General features: G+C 43.0%; 1 long non-coding RNA gene across 1 annotated transcript in view; it reads right to left on the bottom strand.

Annotated features, from left to right (window-relative positions):
* Window positions 1–2,334: 2,334 nt before the first annotated feature.
* Window positions 2,335–19,721, bottom strand: part of LOC134513933 (uncharacterized) — a 95,393-nt gene continuing 78,006 nt past the window's right edge. The window contains exon 3 of the long non-coding RNA XR_010070550.1: window positions 2,335–2,418. This is a non-coding gene — a long non-coding RNA (uncharacterized LOC134513933). The remainder of the gene's footprint in view (window positions 2,419–19,721) is intronic.

Here is a 19,721-nt window from a genome sequence, read left to right as displayed (position 1 = left end):
GCATACAGTGAGATTTTACCAGAGACCGATGCACTCCAGTTGCATAATTATCATTTTGGTGTGGTCTGAGCTGCTCAGACACAAGTGTTTCACCAGCCTTTGAACACAACTGGAGGTAGAGCTAACTGATGCTTGCTGTGCAGATTAGGCTTTTCCACAAAAACCCAAGAGCAACTCTATCATCACTGACATGTGGCCTTCCCCACACAAGCCCTGGTGGACCTGTGCCAGTGCAGGATACAAAGCAAGTCTGGAAAGGGGTGACAATTTGTGTGTCCCCCTTTCTATGGAGGTTAATCTCCCATAGCAAGCCTTTGCTGGTATTGCTGCCTTAGAGAGGAAAGAGCCATCATAGCCTGTGAATAACCTTGGGCTACAGCGTTTAAGAACGTTGTTCTTAAGTCATTTTTCATATAGCAACTTTGTCCCACATTTTATGAAGTCCAGTGGATTTATTCCAGGAATAAGGATTTGCAAGCTCCTGTTCTTGGGTTGTCTGGTGCAAGCGACCTCTTAAAGTCCACAGCTTCCTGATTCACTGCTTCTCTTTTAATTCATCTCTGGGTAGTATATAGGTGTGGAAAAGAAACTCTGCAAAGATATAGCAACTGGGAAAAGGCCGTTTCAGGTGTTTTGTAGATGATGGTGCATTCTGAACACAGAACTGCAAAAGTACTTAGTACCTCCAAGGGCTTTTGACGAAGAACACTCTATGTCAACAACAGACAAATAATCAAATACAGGGCTTAGCTTTACCCTGCAAAGAGATGCCTCCAAATTTTGGGGAAGTTTAGCAATTGGGCCGCATTTATCCTAGATTTCATCCTACGGGACTAAAGAGGACTGTATCAGTTCACTTAAGTAGAACATTGCAAAATGGAATCTGCAAAATGGACCATCTCATTTGCAAGCAACGATGTAACAGGCAGTTTAGTCCAGGGAGGCGTCCGTGACAAAAGGCGTTGAGAATTTTGATTGTTTACACTTGCCAGTAAGACTGGTGATATACCAGAAAAACAAACGCTATCAGAGAAGAACAACCTCCAGATCAAAGTGAGTTACATATCTCCATTTCCAGAAATCAGTCTAGCTCCTGAAACAACAATAAATCCTCTAAAACTAGTTTGCACCTTTGTAGGGGAGTTGGGTTGCCTCGGCAATTCATATTGAAAAGATCTAAGAGCTTTGGTTGTTTGGGTTTCAAGAGCCCCACAGGAGCACCAATTTTATCTTCTTTGTCATAGGCTGTAGCAAGGGTAGCAATCATCGACAGTTACCCACAAAAACACGTGATTATTCACCAGGTGGTGATCAACATAAGACAGCGTGCCGAACCGGCCAGAGCCCAGAGTCAGACTCATGCACAAAGAGTGCTGAGGGGAATGCTGCTCTTACTCCTTCCTGTCAACCCAACCTCTTCTTACATCACTGCGAGTAGGAAGTCTTAGCCACTTCCACAGTTATTCATCAGTTTGAATTGCTCATCTTACGCCCTCTCTGACGGTCCCTTTCTGTGTTTACATTCCCAATGACCTCATCCGTGTGCCAGTCATGTTACACAAGGCATTATTCTATCCTCATTTTTGTACAGTTTTTCTTTCTGAGTAATGTTTCTAGTTAGGTTCAACATCCTGCTCAATCTTTATCTGTCCCTACCCCAAGGAAACTAAAATCTAAACGTGCAGTCAGTCAAGAAATGAATGAGTTGCATAGTTAAGCAGAGGCTTACCAGATTAGACATCAACTCTCCGGTTCTTTTTTACGTATAACTTCAGACTCTTCCTGCATAACTTCAGACTAGATATAAGGAAGAAATTTTTTACGCTGAGGGTGGTGAAACACTGGCACAGGTTGCCCAGAGAGGTGCACCATCCCTGGAAGCATTCAAGCTCAGACGCGGCTCTGAGCAACCTGATCTAGTTGAAGATGTCCCTGCTCATTGCAGGGGGTTGGACTCCATGACCTTTAAAGATCTCCTCCGATCCAAACCATTCTATGATTCTATGAAGTTGGCGTATCATTTTTTATTGTTTTCCTCTTTGATACCTGTTTGTAACGTCATCCTTGGCTTGTTTTTAGCTCTTCTAGATGGTAAGTTTCTCAGAATTGTGCTATGATGCTTTTATTTGTCTGCAAAGAGCTCTGAGCACAGCTACCACAAAATCAAATTCCAAATCACAAATCTTTTCAAGGTGAACTATTTAAACCTTCTAGGAACTTCAGTGTGGCCAAATGAAAAGAACATCAGGCCAGTCAAAGCAAATTGGGTAAGCTTTGCAGGAACACAACTGAAAAACGAAACACACCTGAAGCAGTTCTGTGTGGGACCCAGCACAGCGAAGTATCTCTTGAACTTGTTGGAACGATGCAGCTCGCCCCTCATTTCTTGAGGACCAGCTCTCACTCAACATTTATTTCCTGCAAGAAAGTAAATTTAAAAATCAGTTCATCACACACAAAAGTCAATCAACATCAAATGGTGATGTAGTCTATTGTGTTCACCCGCAAACACAAGCTGAGGTGCCTCTCCAGGCATCTACTGGATTTAGGAAGAGCTCCCCCAGAGCTGCCTCCGTCTGCTGTGGTGGCAGCAAGAACAGGTCTCCGTTCTTTCTCCCTGTTATAGAAAAGGATTCAATTTCTTGATGCCAATTACTATAGAGTCCGAAAAACATGTAATATATGAAAATGAGCCTGAGATGTAACCTTCCTAAACAGACTCATAATCTGGAGGCTCTAATTTTCTTGACTTTTAAGTTATTTAGATCATATAACTTTACTACCCTACAGTTGTGGGGAGAAGGACCATCTCATTCCTCCAGAGCATGAGACATTCATAGATCACCTTATATTGCTCAAAAACCATTGAGGAAACATAGTGATGGGATGGTAAGAAGACTTTTCCTGCCCGCTGATACAAAGCCTCATCATGTGTTGTCCAACAGGATGGTTTTCTACCATGGCCACTTTGTCTAAAATCTCCATTTACAGCTCCCCATGCCTGATCTCAAACTATCACACATACTTTCTCCTGATGTTCAAATATTTACAAAATAAATCAGTGTGGATTGTATTCTGTTAGCATCTTGTCTTACTTGAGGACAGAGGCCACTATTAGCAACAATCCTCATATGTAAAACATTTGTACAAATGCTGGAGTATATAAAAATCTAACTCTGCTGATTAATCCACAGTGCATAAGAAAATGTGGCAGATTTTTAATGGAAAAAAATTAGTTTGCTGCAATAAAAAAAAATGCGTCCTGCAAAATTCAAGGAAACAAGGAAAAATAATTTGGGGGAATGTTTAGTGCCCAAAGTCAGATAATTTGATGTATTTTCTGTCTTTCTTTTGTCATGGCCGTAACGTAAATCCCACACACTGAATACTTACCCATAGATTCAAATAAACCAAACATGAAAAAGGGCTTCCAGAGTTACCAGCCCACTCTCTTCAGAGTACCCTAAGAAATGCATTTACAGTTTATCTAACTGTAAATGGTTTAGCAGAGCTGGCAAGATTTGGGATAGTACGTGGCAAAAAGGGTGATTCCTCACAGAATAAAACTCAGATTCTGCCTGCAATTGGGAGGCACAGGAAACTGTTGTTTTAATTTCAAGTATTCATTTAAATCTATATTACTTTAATTGTAAATTGAAATTGATTCAGAAACGTGGCAAACCTCCATGTGCACAATTGTACTTCAGCAATCCTCTCTCTGTTCAGTTCAAGTCAACTTGTCACAGGTCTCAGCTAAACAGAGACAACTGAAAAGCTTTGAAACTCTGAAACGTTGATTTAGCTGTGATGTGGCCAAGGAATGAGAACCCTGCTATCAAATGCGATGGCCTTGCAGGTGAGCTAGTGGCCACCTGTCAGCTGCAGATCCAGCCTCTGAGGTAAAAACCCCTGGCCACCTCCGGTCCTGCTTTAGCAATTTGGTGCTTCCCTGGGCGTCTTCTCAAGTTATTGTCCACGCGGCAGGAGCTGATGGAGTGAGGACTGCCGTGAAAAGAGGCCTGCTAGGAAGAGGGGTAGTTGACCTGGACTCTAAAACCACTCGCTAGAGCTCATCCTCTCAACAGCAGCTGCATCAGCTTCAAGGCCAATGCCTACTGAGTAAGTAAAATACATACCAGTAAGTTAAAGGAACAGGACAGGGTTTCTTTTCATCTCAGTGAATGCTCTGCCATTTCAAACAGTCCTGTATTTGTCCTTCTAAATAGACCACAAATATATATTTCATAGAATCATAGAGTGGTTTGGGTTGGAAGGGACCTTAAAGATCACCTATTTTCAAGCCCCCTGCCATGGGCAGGACACCTCCCACTAGACCAGGCTGCTCAAAGCCCCATCCAGCCTGGCCTTGAACACTTCCAGGGATGGGGCATCCACAGCTTCTCTGGGCAACCTGTTCCAGTGTCTCACCACCCTCGCAGTAAAGAATTTCTTCCTAATATCTAATCTAAATCTACCCTCCTTCAGTTTAAAACCGTTACCCCTCATCCAATTACTACACTCCCTCATAAAAAGTCCCTCTTGATTTCCATCTCGAGTCCAGCTTAAAATGATTTAGCTCATTCCAAAATTAAAGCAAACGCTGACCAAGGACTCCTGTGCTTGTTCTTTATTGATTTTACTCAGCATTCTTCCACGTATATAGCTTTTCAAGGTATATCTAGGTATATATCTTTTCAAATAAAACCATTTCATGGTTCTATAAACAAAGTTATGATCCAGATCATAGAATCATAGAATCATAGAATTGCCTAGGTTGGAAGGGACCTTTCAGATCATCTAGTCCAACCATCAACCTAACCACTAAACCATATCTCTAAGCTCCATGTCTACCCGCCTTTTAAATACCTCCAGGGATGGTGACTCAACCACTTCCCTGGGCAGCCTGTTCCAATGCGTGATCACCCTTTCAGTGTAAAAATTTCTCCTAATATCCAGTCTAAACCTCCCCTGACACAACTTGAGGCCATTTCCTTTTGTCCTATCGCCTGTTACTTGGGAGAAGAGACTGACCCCTACAACCTCCTAGCCTCTACAACCTCTTTTCAGGTAGTCCAAACATTTAGGACTGCTCAGGTATTGAATCTGGACAAGAGGCAGAATGACATCAGTTTTCCACTTTACTTTTGCTTCAACCCTGGTCTTCATCCAAGTTCATGGTTCAGTGGAGGAGGCAGGAGTGCCGTGAGGAGCTCAGGGTATGTGGCGTGTCTGGTCATGGGTAAGTCCTGTGTTTTGTTGTAGGCATATAGTATGTAGAATGATAAGGCCCTGAGCATGACTGCAAAACATAAACATTGCCCGGTACAAGTACTCCCATTATTAAAAACCCCATGATATTTGTTTCCTGTGGCCTTCCCAGCCTCCCCTAGTGCTTCTGTTTGTTGTGACTAACCTCAGAGACACAGCTGGTGACAAACTGATGCTGTCTGCACAGTCAGGATTACACCTTGCCACTATGAGCAAGGATGAAACATAAAGCAAAGAAAACAAATTCCATCAGAGCAGGAAGTAAACATGGGTGGTTATGAGTAAAATCCAATGGGATGGTGCAACGGAAACACAAAATATCCAAACATAAATGTACGTATTCCGCATTTGTGCTGCATAGCAACAAATCCATCAGAAGTAAGAACAAAGCCAGTAGCTGAATGAGGAGGTGAAAATTAAATCAGTTCAAGAAGGATTCTCAAAAAATAAAAAATACCGGGAATGAGGTGAACTGGAAAGCTCCCAGACTGTGGAAAGAATAGGATGTGGCTGTGACTATGGGGTTTTACAATTGTGTGGAGGAAGCAAGAAAAATTAATGAGGAATAAAGTGAAAGGTCACATGGACTGTTTGGATTAATTATAAATAGTCAGGATGGCTGACAGGAGAATCATTTTAATAAATTCATAGGGACTAGATACTGGCTTTATATGATGCTTTGCTTTTCAGGCTCAAAGACTCACAGTGTGCATAATGAAGTAATTAATTAATTCTTGGTAGTACCTGCAGACAGAAAGAACCATGTGATACCGCAGTCAAGGGGTGTTCAGATATTTGGTATTAACCTGAGCTATTTGAAATGGTGCAACGTTTCGCAAGCACTACAGCCTTTCGGCGTCGCAATCCTCTCTATCAGACGTATCTCAGAGCCAGTTTTACAAACAGATGCTGGTACTCAGGGTTCAGCCCCATGACTGGGCTACGGCAGCTGAACCTGCCAGCACTCGCCCTGCGAGCTGCCGTGACTGTCCGGGTGCGTGCTCCTCGCGGCTCGGCAGGAGAGGTGATGCAGCCCAAGTCGGTACTTTACAGCTGAGGCGTGTTGCTGCGCTGGGAGGGCAGGCTAACACACACTGCACCCCTGGGAGGGCAGGCTAACACACACTGCACCCAGCAGCACAACACGGCTCACCTAACTTTAACCCCCTCGCAGCTCCCTCTGCAGCCAGTGACTCATCCCGCCTTTAGATAGATTTGGGCAGGAGGCATGAATCACTTCTGGAGCTACTTATATTTGATTACAGAGGGGGACTAGATGACTAGTTTAGGCTAGACTACTAACCTTTGCCCAGTTAAGCTTAGACAAAAGCAATCCCACCCTCAACTGATGTTCATAACTTGTAACGTTTTAAATGCAGCATCTGTCTGAAGCCATAAAGCCTACTGGGATTTTCAGAGAGGAGCTGTCATTTTTCTCAGTCCTTTTTGAGATAAAACGTTTTGGTCAGAGCGGCTACTTTCTGAAAACCCCCACCAAGGTGTGACTGGAAGAAGCTTCAGTTTGGTGAACCCAACATTTGTCAAAACTGAAGTTCCCCAGCAAAAACACTGCAGAGCCAACATGGGCATTGCCAGAAAGTCCCAACGTGGCTTGGGACCAGGAGGACCCAGGACCCGACCAGGAGGTGGGGTGCCTCCAAGCTAGGTGGGACTCAGGAAACGTGGCAGCACAGTGATACCCTAATTTCAAGAGGAAGTGTTAAATGTGTGTTTACTTCTTTAGGAATAAGCAAGTTAGTTAAAGATAAACTTAACATTTGGCATATTAATTAACTTCCGTGAGTGCGGCTGTCTAGAACAAGTTCTGCATTGTCTGCTCCCTTCAGTCTCTTTTCTTAAAGTTATTTTAAACTCTCAACCCGCAATTTAAAGCAGTGCTAACTGAGCCGTGGTGACATTTGGTATATCCTTTTGGTAGAGCACAACACAGAAGACAAATCTGAAAGATCAAGAGGTGTGCTCCTATCTCAGAAAAGAGCTGTGTCTCAAGCCAAAAAATGAAGCAATTGCTGGAAAGGCAAGGAAAAGCACGGCAAGGATTGATTACAACCGCCTTTGTATTTCTTTCAGAATGAAAGAGGAAAGAGCAGTTTGTGAAAACAATAGCAAAGGTGTTGAGAATCAGTGGGGGAAGGACACGTGAGTCATTAGTGTACATAAACCTAGGTATCTAAATGGCAAGGCTGGTCAACAAAAATATTTCCAACAAAAGTATTTCATAATGAAACTTGAATTTTGTTGAGTTCATGTTTTTCGTGAAAGTACTGAATAGCCCTCCTCCCCCCCAAAAAAATGTTTTTACTCTCCCGCAAGATTACAAATCTATGAAAATCAATATGGTTTTGCCAGGAAGAACAACAACAGGTCAAAGCAAAACGTCACATACACAGTAGAGGAAGCACATAGCAGAGGAAGCAGTATGCCCAGAGCATCTGGCACATGCAAAAATAGGCTCATTTTCAGAGTGGGGTTTTTTTTTTGGTGGGGGGAGATGGGTAATCTCGGAAAAGTTGAATATAATTAATTATTACTTGTTCAGATGAACCTTAAGAAGGAAGAAATAGTTTGAAAGTGCATCCAATGTGTAACAACTTTTTGTTGTTGTTATAGGTAAGGGCCAGAACTGCTGTGACAAGAGTTTTAGAGAGCTCTTATGATACCATTAATGCAAAACATTCTGTACTAGCACTACTGAGTGTAGGCACTGTACCCCCTTAATCTTAAAATTTCAATATATACATACACTTTCTGTAGTTTCTTGAGATTAAAGTTTAATATTTGTTAGCATTCCAGTCAGCCATATATTTTATAGGCCATTAGAGTGCTATATAAAGATTCACTACTTTCTCCGGAAAAATTGTATATGTTTATTTCAGTGGTAACGCACGGAGAAGGAAGCTTTCATTTTAACTCTAAAATTGGTCAATATCTTAATATGTGAATGTACAACTACTGCAGCAGTTATTAATGTGTAACTAAGTGAAAGATACTTTGGAACAATAGTTTGAGTCTGCCGTTTTCACAGTTGTGCTACAGTCAAAAACTTGTCATTTACATGTGCTGGGATAAAACATCTTAAGTACAGTTTGCAGCAGAGAGGGAAGTAAAGGCAATTTCACTTTTAGCTATGGTTTTTTTCTAAAAGGTGTAAGTCCTCTCCCTAGCTATCACTTTATTCCTACTTTTATGAAAGCTAAGTCTGTCATGAAACACTCTTAAATGATCCAGGAACTCTCGTAACATCTTCTCAGACTATTAAGCAATGCTATCTTTATTTCCAGGTGCAAAACTGAAACAAAGAGAAATGCAAATTCCATCAAAATGGAGAAACCATGTGCTGTTGCTAAAGGGAAAATTTATCATCTCTGAAAGAGTGCTGTAAAGGAAAAGCAGGGAAAAATAAACAAAACAAAAAAAATGGAAGGACTTGCAGACAACAACAGGCTGGAATAAAAGTGGCTAGGAAATAGAAATCCAGAAAATAGTTTAAAACAAAGCCTATGACCTGTTGGGAGCTCAAGGGTGTCATATACCCAGCCGTCCGCCCCAAGAAATTATACTCTTCTGCTTGTATTTCTTAAAGTCTTACATGATTTCCATAAACCGTTTATGAACCCATCGTTTTACACTTTGCTCCTAAATTCGCCCGTGCCCAGCAGTCTTCCCCCCTCGTATCTGACCCTTTGACTTGTCACTGCGCTTAGGATGAAAACAAGGCTGCGTGCAAGCTCAGAGCGCGCTGCCCGTGCCCTGCGCGAGGCACACCTGAGAGTCATGCCCTGGATTTGCCGGAGGTATTAGCTGCTCCTCCCACGAAGGGGCAGAGATTGCATCTGTTTGCAGATGAAATCTATATTATTGATTTCTAGCCACCAAGGTTCACGCAGATGCTGTTTGCTGAAACCCCAAGGCAAAGGATGAATTGCAGCGCCAGACAGACAACCAGCCAATTTTTCTTGCGTCTGCCATTTCCTTGCACTAGCACATATATCTTTTATTCTGACTTTCTGCTTTGGAGACAGGCCTATGTTGTATTTCATATAAATATGTTTTGTATCCCGAGATTTTCCTTGCTCTTCTAAATCCACTAGTCCTCCGTACTGCAGCAATCTGTCAAAGGTGATCAAAGAAGGAGCTGCGAGGAGATAGTTTAAAAGGGAATTGCTGATCAAAGGAGTGGAAAAAACATTTTGACCGGAGATACGTGATGGTATGTCATGGGAAGATTGGCAGAGAGGGAATAATGGTCTAATTTATTACTAAAATAAAGGCTTGTAATAATAATAGCTTGTTTTTTTAGACGACTTTAATAGCTCTTATTGTTGTCTAATAAAAATCAACCAGTGGCTTTCTAATAGCTTTTCAGCTTCTTTCCTCAGCTCCTCAGACCTAAGGGCTCTTTTCTCTTTGGTGTAAATGCAATTCTTTCTCTGAAGTCTCTGGAACTGGTTACTTTTGAAGATAAAATACTGGACTAAGTGGATCAGTATTTTTATTTTATTGGCTTTAGAAAATCCACACACGTTTTGAGGAAGAAAAATCGACTAAATTGAGAAAGATTAAAAGCTGTGAAGGGCAAAACACTTAACTGGGACAACTTTCAGTATCTGTGTGAATCAACTGGGAAGCCGCCTACTTTGCACCAGGCTTTGTGCTGTGGGAAATGCATCCACACAGCTCGGATCCCACCCAAGGCTGTAGGATGGTGCTCCCAAACCCCGTGTCCCTAAGCGCCCACGCTGCTTGACGCGGCGCAAACACAAACCAAAAATATATTTGCTGCAAAAGCCATTCACATTCTAAGAGACGGAAAGAAATGACAGATAGCCACAGTAAAAACAAGCACAAGTTAAAACACAGCCAACGTTTTCAAAATACTGCTAGATATCTTAATCTATAGTTGGGCAACTTAATTACTCAACCACAATCCTCATTAAAGGCATTGATGGTTGTGAAAGTCCTCTAATTCTGAAAAAAAAAAAAAAAGGAGACATTACATTTTGTTGCCTGAATACAAGTGTAGAACTGAGCTTTTCAAAAGTGAGCAGGGACTTTTAATAGATATGATTCAGAAAGGCTGACTTCAGACATGTCCTAAAGTCCAGTCCTGCAGAAATGCCAGGTAGGAACCCCCGCCTTCTTGACGATGTGTCTCCTGTAGTTGGTAATTCAAAATTTTGAGAATTTGTTTTGGATTCATGATTATAAAGATAATATTTTTAAATACGGGCTCAACATGCACTCAATATTTAGATTTCAGGGTAGGCTTTCACTGTTCTTTCAATGCTTTGGTATTAGCAGTGCTGGAGGGAAAGTACAATGTATCACCCAATGGCAGTATGGATTTGAACACAGCTTTTAAAAAAAAAAATCAATAAGAGCACAGTTCACAATGACAAATCTTTCCAGTCTCTTTTTGATAAAGATTCATTCTTCTAAGAGATACAAGCATACAACAGAATTACTAAATACATCAACATTTCTCCTCTCTTCTTTTATTGCCTTTTATTTTGGTGGGGGTGGGGGTGGCGGACCTGTTTGTAAACAAGCATCCCTCATCCAATTTCTGATCTACCAATCAATAAAAAGTTAATAAAATCTAAAAATACTAGCAATAGCCTGAAACATAAAACGGAGTTACATATAGACTCTTGCCTTCTCCAGAATTAGAAATACCATTCACTTTTTGGAGAGCAATATGGATCTGTGAAAGAATAGATGAATAGGCAGAAAGAGAGGCAGACACATAAATAATTTTAAAACATGACTAATGTTCTAAACCATTAAATGATGATTTTATCATGACTTTATCATATCTCTTTCCACCTAGTTGTGTGCTTCTCCCATTAGGAGCAATTTCTTTTCAGAATTCCTCAGTGACTTTCCTAAGAGAGTTTCACCAGTGTGAAAGAAGAGATGACAGACCAATTACAATATCATGGATTTCCCCTAATTAATACTGTCTGGTTAGCAATTAAAATGAATATCACAACACAAATGTTCCTGGAGTTTGCAGACAACAATGATTTAGTAATCATTGTGATATGTATAGCCACTTCCACACGTGTTTACATAACAGAAGCACCAAAGCCTGCTGAAGTGGAAGATGATCAAAGTCATGTTCCTAATTAGGCAATAAGCCAAAGAGAAAGGGCAAATTGATAAACTCTTCACAGCATTAACATACCCCTTAAATACTAACTAATCACAGGATTATTGTTATGGGACACATCACACTGGCAAGACAATCAAAGCTTTTATCTCAGAACTATCTGAAAATAAAATTTTCATCTTTGGAAAAGAAAATTTTTACCACGGAAATTCAGGTGATCCTGAATATGAATGGGTTTTATTTTAATTTTGTACAAGATCAAAATGCTGGAACCACTGAAAGATTTGGTTTCAACAATTTTGAAAGGTTTAAACTGACAATTTGGCAAACTTTTTTCTGAAAAGCAGCAGCACAATCCATGGCCACCGAGGCTTCTAACTTCACTATCACTTCAGTGAAAGGAGAATTAGGACTGCAGTTTGATTTTTTTCAAGAGAAATAGAAACAAATGTAAAACTTGTTCTCTGTAAGGGACAACGATGACTAGGACTAGATGGCAGAATACTGGATTTGGCATTGTAGGGATTCCCTCAGTGTCCCATGAATCAAAATGAACTTTACGCACTCATCAGTTGAGATACTGGAAACATAATGTTGAAAGCTCTTCTCTAGAGTCACATAAGCCATAGACCTACCTAACAGAGCTCTTCTGAGGACAACCTGTTTTGCTGCAATTGAGCTACCGTGACCCTAAGAACACACAGCAACACAAACGGGTGCTGTCTCAAAAAAAACAATTTATCTTTTATAGTTACTAATAAATGCACCTTGTCAGTTTGTCCCTCCATTTGCTCCATGATATTCCCAGTATAGAGAGTTTATCCAATCCTTAGTCTTTCCTGCTTAGGGCAGGAAATGTGAAATGGGAATATGGCCTTTTAACTCCACAGTTACTCAGCTGACAACTTCCCTGATCCATTTGCTTTACTAAAGGAATGCAGGACTTGCTGTGCCCATATCACAGTAAAAAAAAATCATCATTTCCATGGCACAACAGGAAATGCATCTAAATGCCTTGGAGGAGTTCGGTTTGATCTTCGCTGGGATATTCGAGAATGCCCTCTACAGGATCTCAACATGAAGCTTTGAACATTCCCTTTACTCATCAGTACTTTGCTTAACTAATCAAAGGCCTCGTATGTGTATTCACTGCAAACAAGGAAAACAAGAGCTGTACAAAACCGAGCTGCAAAGCCATACAGTGCTTGCTTGCTGTGTTAGAAGCAATCTTGTTTTCCTTTCCTTTCTAACAAAGAGGTGATTTATCCTGATCTTACCAGAACAGTCACTATTTTTTTTATCCCCCGGGTGCACAAAATTCTCCTGTAAACCTGAAACGTGCTCACCTGTTATCAGTGAAAATTTCGAACATCCAGCACCTTCCAGGCTGGCCTTTCAACGCAGTCGCTGTGGTGGTGCTGCTCCTGCTGGCCAGGGGCTGTTGGGAGCTGCCAGGCATTGCTCATGGCACAGTCAATGAGCTCTGCCTGCATGTACCTGGTCTGTCATGGTTGTTGTAAGCCCTTTAGTATGGCACAGTTAAGAAAACGTCCATTGGTAGAGGGCAAACACAACCAGCAAATGTTTCCTTCAGCAGGAGGATGGAGCTCTTGCCCAGTCCTCCTAAAATGCAGTGAAGGAACCCTTCAGAAAAGGGATTTTTTTAATCCTTTCCTGTGAGAAACTGCAAATATACAAGTTCACCACACCCCAAAGCAAACTTAGAGCCTGTCTTATTTGGCTGGAGCCATTTTTAGCTACACAAGAGAAAACATGATTTCATAATGCCATCACTTATTCACTCTCTCGTAGCAGCCCCAGCTCCTGAAGCAATTTAGGTCACCCAGATAACTGCACTCAACGTCTTTACCAGCAAAGCTGATGTTTAAGAAGAACTCACCATTAATCACGCTATCTAATATTCAGGTATGTGCATGTTACGGTGCAGACAGTGCAGTGTACAAGCATGTACATACCAGCCATGGCTAATTAATAGGAGGCATGTAAAATAATTAAGCAATATATTACAAGGCATTCCAAGGAGATCAGTGATTTTGGGGGGAGTTTTGCAAAGTCTGGGAGCAACAGCAGAGCCTTGAACAACACGTGGAGCGCAAGACTATTCACAAATTGCACTGTTCATCATCTATTATGTCTTAGATAAAGATGGGTAGATACATAAAAATTATGACCTGTACTGATCTCTCAGCTTAGCTCCCATGGATGGCACTGGAGTGCCCCACCCCAGCACTCCATACTGCTGGGCCACCAGGTTAGGTGCACATTGCACTTGGGTCCTCCTCATGCAGGAAAACCACACCTGCCCCAAAGGTACCTCTATGAGTCTGCAAGAAGCACAAGTCACCCAGCTCAGCAAGGAATAAAAGCTTTTTCCTCCACACAGTTCAAAGCCTGAGGACAGGAAAGACCACCTTCCACTACCGCCCCCGTGACACATGGGTCTGTAGAAGGCACGTCATCTTGTTGTGATGGCACACGGAGTCAAAGAGGACTTCAGCCAGGGCGCCAAGGACATCCCCAGAGGGTAAGTGATTCAGCAGGGCACGCGGGTCTGTCTCTGAGAGCCTCTGTGGGAAGTGTGAGAAACTGGTGAGAACTAGTGCCCCTGTGAAGTCCTCATTGCAGCAGGGTTGCTTTAGCGAGCGTCAGGTGCTTACGTACAGTTCAGGAACCCAGCTTAGGCAAACTGTACACAATCAGAAATTAATTTCCACATAGGCAGGTGTTTTCAATAAGAAGTAACATTAGGCAAACACTGAAAGGTGTGTCCACTCTGCTGTGTGCTGTTATGGCATTAGAGGAGGAAATTCACTGTCTTCAGATATGAAGAGAGGATAGAAAAGAACTGTTTCACAGCTGGGGAAAGTGGCTTGGAAGAAGTGGGAAAAGAAAGAAGCAGTGAGACTCAAGACCAGGCAGAAGTACTAGTGTTAACAAGTTTTGACGTGGTACCTTCTAACTTGGGAGTATAAGGGAAGTAACTTCTGTGACATCTATCCAGATATTGTTGGTTGTAACTTGTAATGGAACATTCAATGTCCATCTCTTGCAGCGCTCAGTTTGGAAAGGCTCTCTGGTGTCCTCAGAGAGCTTTTCTCAATCGCAGAGCCTGGTGCATATACTCTGGACTGGGCAGTGAACCAGATGCCACTCTGCATCCTCTTCCTCAGCCAATCCCAGCATCCAGCAAGACTTTATTTGTGGAAAGTGGCCTTTTGCATCTCATAGTTTGGCAGCCCTCCACTTTTCCTCCAGCAGGTGCTCATCCAGAGGACACACAGATCTACATAAAATGACTGAATTCATCTCACAAGGGAAAGCCTCCAGAATTTCAAATGTGCTCTCCGTATATTAGTATTCGTCCCTGACATAAGCACTGTAATGCTCTTTGGGGTATCAGATTCATCTACTCCCTTATCTAAAGCTCCTGAAGCCACCTGTGCTTTGTCTCACCCTTTCCCAGCCTTGCAAGTTCCTGTTCCATGTGAGAGTTTGTGAAATAAGCACCTGGGGCACGGGGCCGGGTGCCAGAACAGCCTTGCTACGGGTGTCTTTTGGGAAAAGGTTTAATGCCACGCATTGGCGGCACACATTATGCAAGATCATTTTGCACAGCTGTGCTGGATCCTTGAACCAGGACCCCAGGCGTGGAATGAGGAATATGGAGCAATTCACCTTGCCTCAGCCATGCCTCCCAGTCTGTGACCAGTGCCTATAAGGTTTGCCTCATCAGCCACTCCTGGGCTTTACCGGCAGATCACAAGCCTGCACTTCAAGGAGAGCAGACTGTTCATGGAGCTGCTTAGACCTAGCTGCACTAATGACCTAGATTGTGGGACAGAGTGAAGGCTCAACAAGACTGCAGACAATACACAGGAAATTCCATCTCGACATGAGGAAAAACTTCTTTACTCTGAGGGTGGCGCAGCACTGGAACAGCCCAACCAGAGAGGTGGTGGAGTCTCCTTCTCCAGAGACATTCAAAGCCCACCTGGACGCATTCCTGTCCAACCTGCTCTAGGTCACCCTGCTTTGGCAGGGGGTTGGACTACATAATCTCCAGAGGTCCCTTCCAACCCCTACAATTCTGTGATTCAGTGATTCTGTAATACGAAGTTGGGAGGAGTGGCTGATACACCAGGGGGTTGTGCTGCCATTCAGAGGGACCTGACCTGAACGGGCTGAAGAAATGAGCTGACAGGAATCTCATGAAGTTCAATAAGGGGGAGTGCAAAGCCCCATGCACCAGTAGACTCTGGGAACCAACCAGCTGAAAAGCAGATCTGCAGAGAAGGACAGCAGGGGATCCTGGTGGACAAGCAGCTGAGCATGAGCCAGCAGTGCACAATTGCAGCAAAGAAGGTCAAGAACCTCCTGAGCTGCATTAAGAGCAGTGTCACCAGCAGGTCAAAGGAGATGACCCTGCCCTCTAGTCAGCACTGGTGACACCGCATCTGAGTGCTGTGTCCAATTCTGGGCTCCCCAGTACAAAAGTGACAGGGACATACTGGAGATAGTCCAGCAAAGGGCCATGGGGATGAAGAAGAGACTGAAGCAGGTGTCCTGCAAGAAGAGGCTACGACAGATGGGACTGTTCAGCCTGGAGAAGGGGAAGCTCAGGGGGGAACTTATCGCTGTGTATAAATAACCATCAGAGATGTAAGGAAGTGGGGGGGTCAGACTAGACATCTCCAGAGGTCCCTTCCAACTCATCTGTTCTGCGATTCTGGGAAGACAAGAGTAAGAAAGCACACCTTTTAGTCTGTCCACACAGAGAAGAAGAAATTGGGGTTATAGTTCATATGGCAGTGTCTGTGCAATTAGCTTATCCATTGATTTTAACATAAAGTTCAGAAGAACATGCTTGGCCCATAGTTCTCAGTGGAGTGATGACTACCACTAGTCACTGCTCTCTCAGGCCTTTCCACTGCTGAGTCCATGGAAATGACACTGCTGAAGTGGATGTGACTATAAAATTACTGATGATGTGCTGCTTTGCATGGAGAAAAAATAAAGCAGTATTTTCAGAACTAACAACACTGAAAAACTGTGATGGTAAATTTGAAAATCCTTCTGTTAAGCGTATTTGAAAAGAATGCCAAAGCGTGGCTAAAACTGATTAATTAGATACATTTTGTCCCGCTCTGTGGTATTTATTACCTTTGTCATCCAGTGTATTATTATACGTTCTGAAGGTCAGACTTCAAAGTCTTGCTTTAGGTTCTTTCATTTGCTCAAAAGTGCCTGCTCTCGATGCCCTCTGCCAAATTCCTTCCTGCAGAGGTTTTATCAAGCATTTATGAAATTTATATTTGACCTGTGATTTTTCTTTTCTAAAGCTAGGGGAGATATGAAACTCATCCAATTTTAATTAGTACTTTAAATGGGTCATTATCATAGCTGAAATATCTGAATGAGGTTGTCGGAGCTGGCACATTTTCTCAGGAGGTGGCATATTCAGATGCTTTACGTAACATGGTTACAATGCAAGAGGGAGCTCTATAATCTTCCCCAGAGTGGTGCAATGCAGAAGGACGCATACGAGATGAGAACTCCCTAGGGACACCCAGAGCAAGCAAGTGCCTGTCATGTCCACACGTCGCAAGGACATTTCTATTTCTTTGCTAAGTATAAAGGGTGTCAACAAAAGAGGCAGAGGCTTGGACTCGTGCCTTACGGCGGAGGCTGAGACGGAGCTTCACTGCCCTCCTCTGCAGCCACTGGGGAAGCAGGAGCAGCGTCACCCCAGCCTGCCCGTGAGAGACAGCCCAAGTCCCAGCCACCTCATTGCAAAAGCGACTTCTCCTTGGCAGCCAATAACAGCGGTGAAGAAACCCTGAAGGAAACAGCCCTGACAGCCCTTTCATGTTCCTCCTGCATATTTACATGTGGTTTTCCTCCACTCCTTTTGGCCTTTTCATGGTGTTTGGTCTTTCTTACGTTCCTGCTCTGGATAGAGAAGTAACATTCAGTGCCAGCCTCTGCTGAAGATCAGACTCCTTTTCAAATTCTTTTTAAATAACACCGGGCAGTAAGCAAGCCACATCAATTATTATGCCTTACCACCATACCCTGTGATATCCTTTTGGGGACCTGGATCCTGGCACTCTCATTTTTCATCCATGTTGGATTCCCAGCTATGCTGCCAAAAAGGGTTAAAAAACAAATGGGGAGATAGCAAGGGTGCAGACAATCTTCCGCTCCTTGGCTCCTGCCTGCTCACGTGGGTAAATGAACAGTGTGTCATCTTACTATATTCTGCAGAGAGTAAGTATTTTTTACCCACGACTACTCATGTTATCTCATGTTTAGTTACTGGGTGGCAACCTCCAATATAAAATGTTGCCCCTGATAATGCAGGCCAGCAGGGCTGCATGCAGAGGAGAGTAAATAGTCCCGCTCAGCACGGTCCCCTGCAGCCCTCTGATAAAAGGAAATGTGAGCAGAGGTGCACCTTGACCAGCCGGAGCTTTGAAATGTGTTTGCAGAAGCTCAGGTTGCAGCCTGCGTAAAAGCTTTTCTTGTGCAGTGGTGAGATCAAGCACCAGTGGCTGCTGTTCACTGGTGCATGTGGCATCAAAGCCAGTGACAGCTTAAAAAAAAAAAAAAAGAAGAAGAGAAAACACATGGGACAGGGCAAAGAACAAGGGCCAGCTGATGTTATCACTCAGCTGCAAACAGCAGGGCCGGGGAGGGGGGGCTGCTTGTCCCAGTTAATCCAGCCTGCTGCAGATTCAAAGGGGCTCTGCTTTTCTTTTAACTGCAGTTCCCAGAACAGTGAAACAAGGAAGAAAAACAAGCAGAAGAGACTTGGAGGTGGGTAAGGCAAATAAAATACAGTAATGGCAGAATGTCCTAAAGCGAGCAAGGAGAGGAAACCTTAAAACATGTTTTTACTCAAAACAGATGGTTAGTTTTCCACCTTGAACGGTAATTACCTGTGTCTTCCAAAACAAGTTTAGTAGCATTCATGTTAGGGGTGGTATCACTCTCCATTTTCTCCACATTTTCCTGTGTTAGAATACACAAAACTGGGCAGCAATATTTCAAACCTGAATCCAGCCAAGCACTTAAACACAGCCTTAAATTGAGGCACATCATTAGTGCCACCAAAGTCAACAAGCTATTGATTTGATTAAAATTTAACAGGTACTTGAATACTTTGCTAGACTGCGATCTCCCAGACCCTTTTATTTGCTAATTCCCCAGAGGGCTGAACAAATGATGCACCTTATCCTCCTCCCGGGCAAAGTCTGCCTGCAGAGTTGTGCTCCAGCTCCAGCGGACACCACGCACACCCATCCGCACACGTCCTTACTGCGGCACGTCCTTGCCTGGGGCCAGCTGTAAAACAGTAACGTTCTTTTAATTTGATAGTCAAGGGAATAAAACACAGATTGCTCTATTTCTTGTGTGAGGAATACATCTCATCTTTATATACAGCCCCCGTGTCACAAATTGCTGGTAACTCCTAAGACAGAACGAGTAGATGTGGGCACCACTTCTGCAGCTGTAAATGCAGGGCAGAGTCTCTGTTGTCAGAAGTCTCCTCTTTGGAGTCAAGCCATGAAGTAGAGTCATTATTTCTGTTCCTCTGAGATATTTAATGCTCACATATACTTGAAAAAAGGAACATTTCCCAACCACAGGACAATTATTGTAGGTGTGGACCGAAGCTGTAAGTCCCGTTCATTCACAAGGCTGCCTGTCTAAAACAAAGAAGGTTGTACAGTTCCCTTAAGCTATACGTGTCCTGCTCTTCAAAGCACATCCAGGAAACACACCTACAAAAATATATGGATTTCTGAAGCCTCAGGTTAAAAATTTAATACATGGCTTATTGACTTGGTGTATTATGCTCAGTCTAGTAATTCTGTACCATGCTATGCAATTAAAAATGTCAAGCTGATGGGGGAAATTTGAACTATCCTTCTCAAAGAAATATGCGCACCATGACTCAGAATTGGCTTTGGGCACAGGCAAAGTAGGGAAGAAGATTGCTTGGGAAGGCAAATCAGCTGTAGGTTAGCAGTGTATATACCACAGCCTTGAAAATCCTGAAACATGGGCTGGATTCTAGATGTTTTAGTTAGGGCGAATGAATCCAATCTTACAGTAGACACCTTAATTACTTGTCTCCAGTGACTGCACGTGGAGCTGGGGCCTGGCAGTCTGGGCAAACTTCTCACTCAGGCACCATGAGTTCCGCTGCCTACGCATGTCTTGTAGTGGGTGCGAAAAAAAGGCTGCTGTGGGTGTGAGGATGTGGTAAGCCATTTTTTGTAGCTTTTTCAAGTAA

Source organism: Chroicocephalus ridibundus, chromosome 3 (genome assembly GCF_963924245.1).
Source record: "Chroicocephalus ridibundus chromosome 3, bChrRid1.1, whole genome shotgun sequence".
Lineage (NCBI taxonomy): Eukaryota > Metazoa > Chordata > Aves > Charadriiformes > Laridae > Chroicocephalus > Chroicocephalus ridibundus.
The sequence above is the reverse complement of the archived record's forward strand: the minus strand, read 5'-3'. Positions and strand labels throughout refer to the sequence as shown.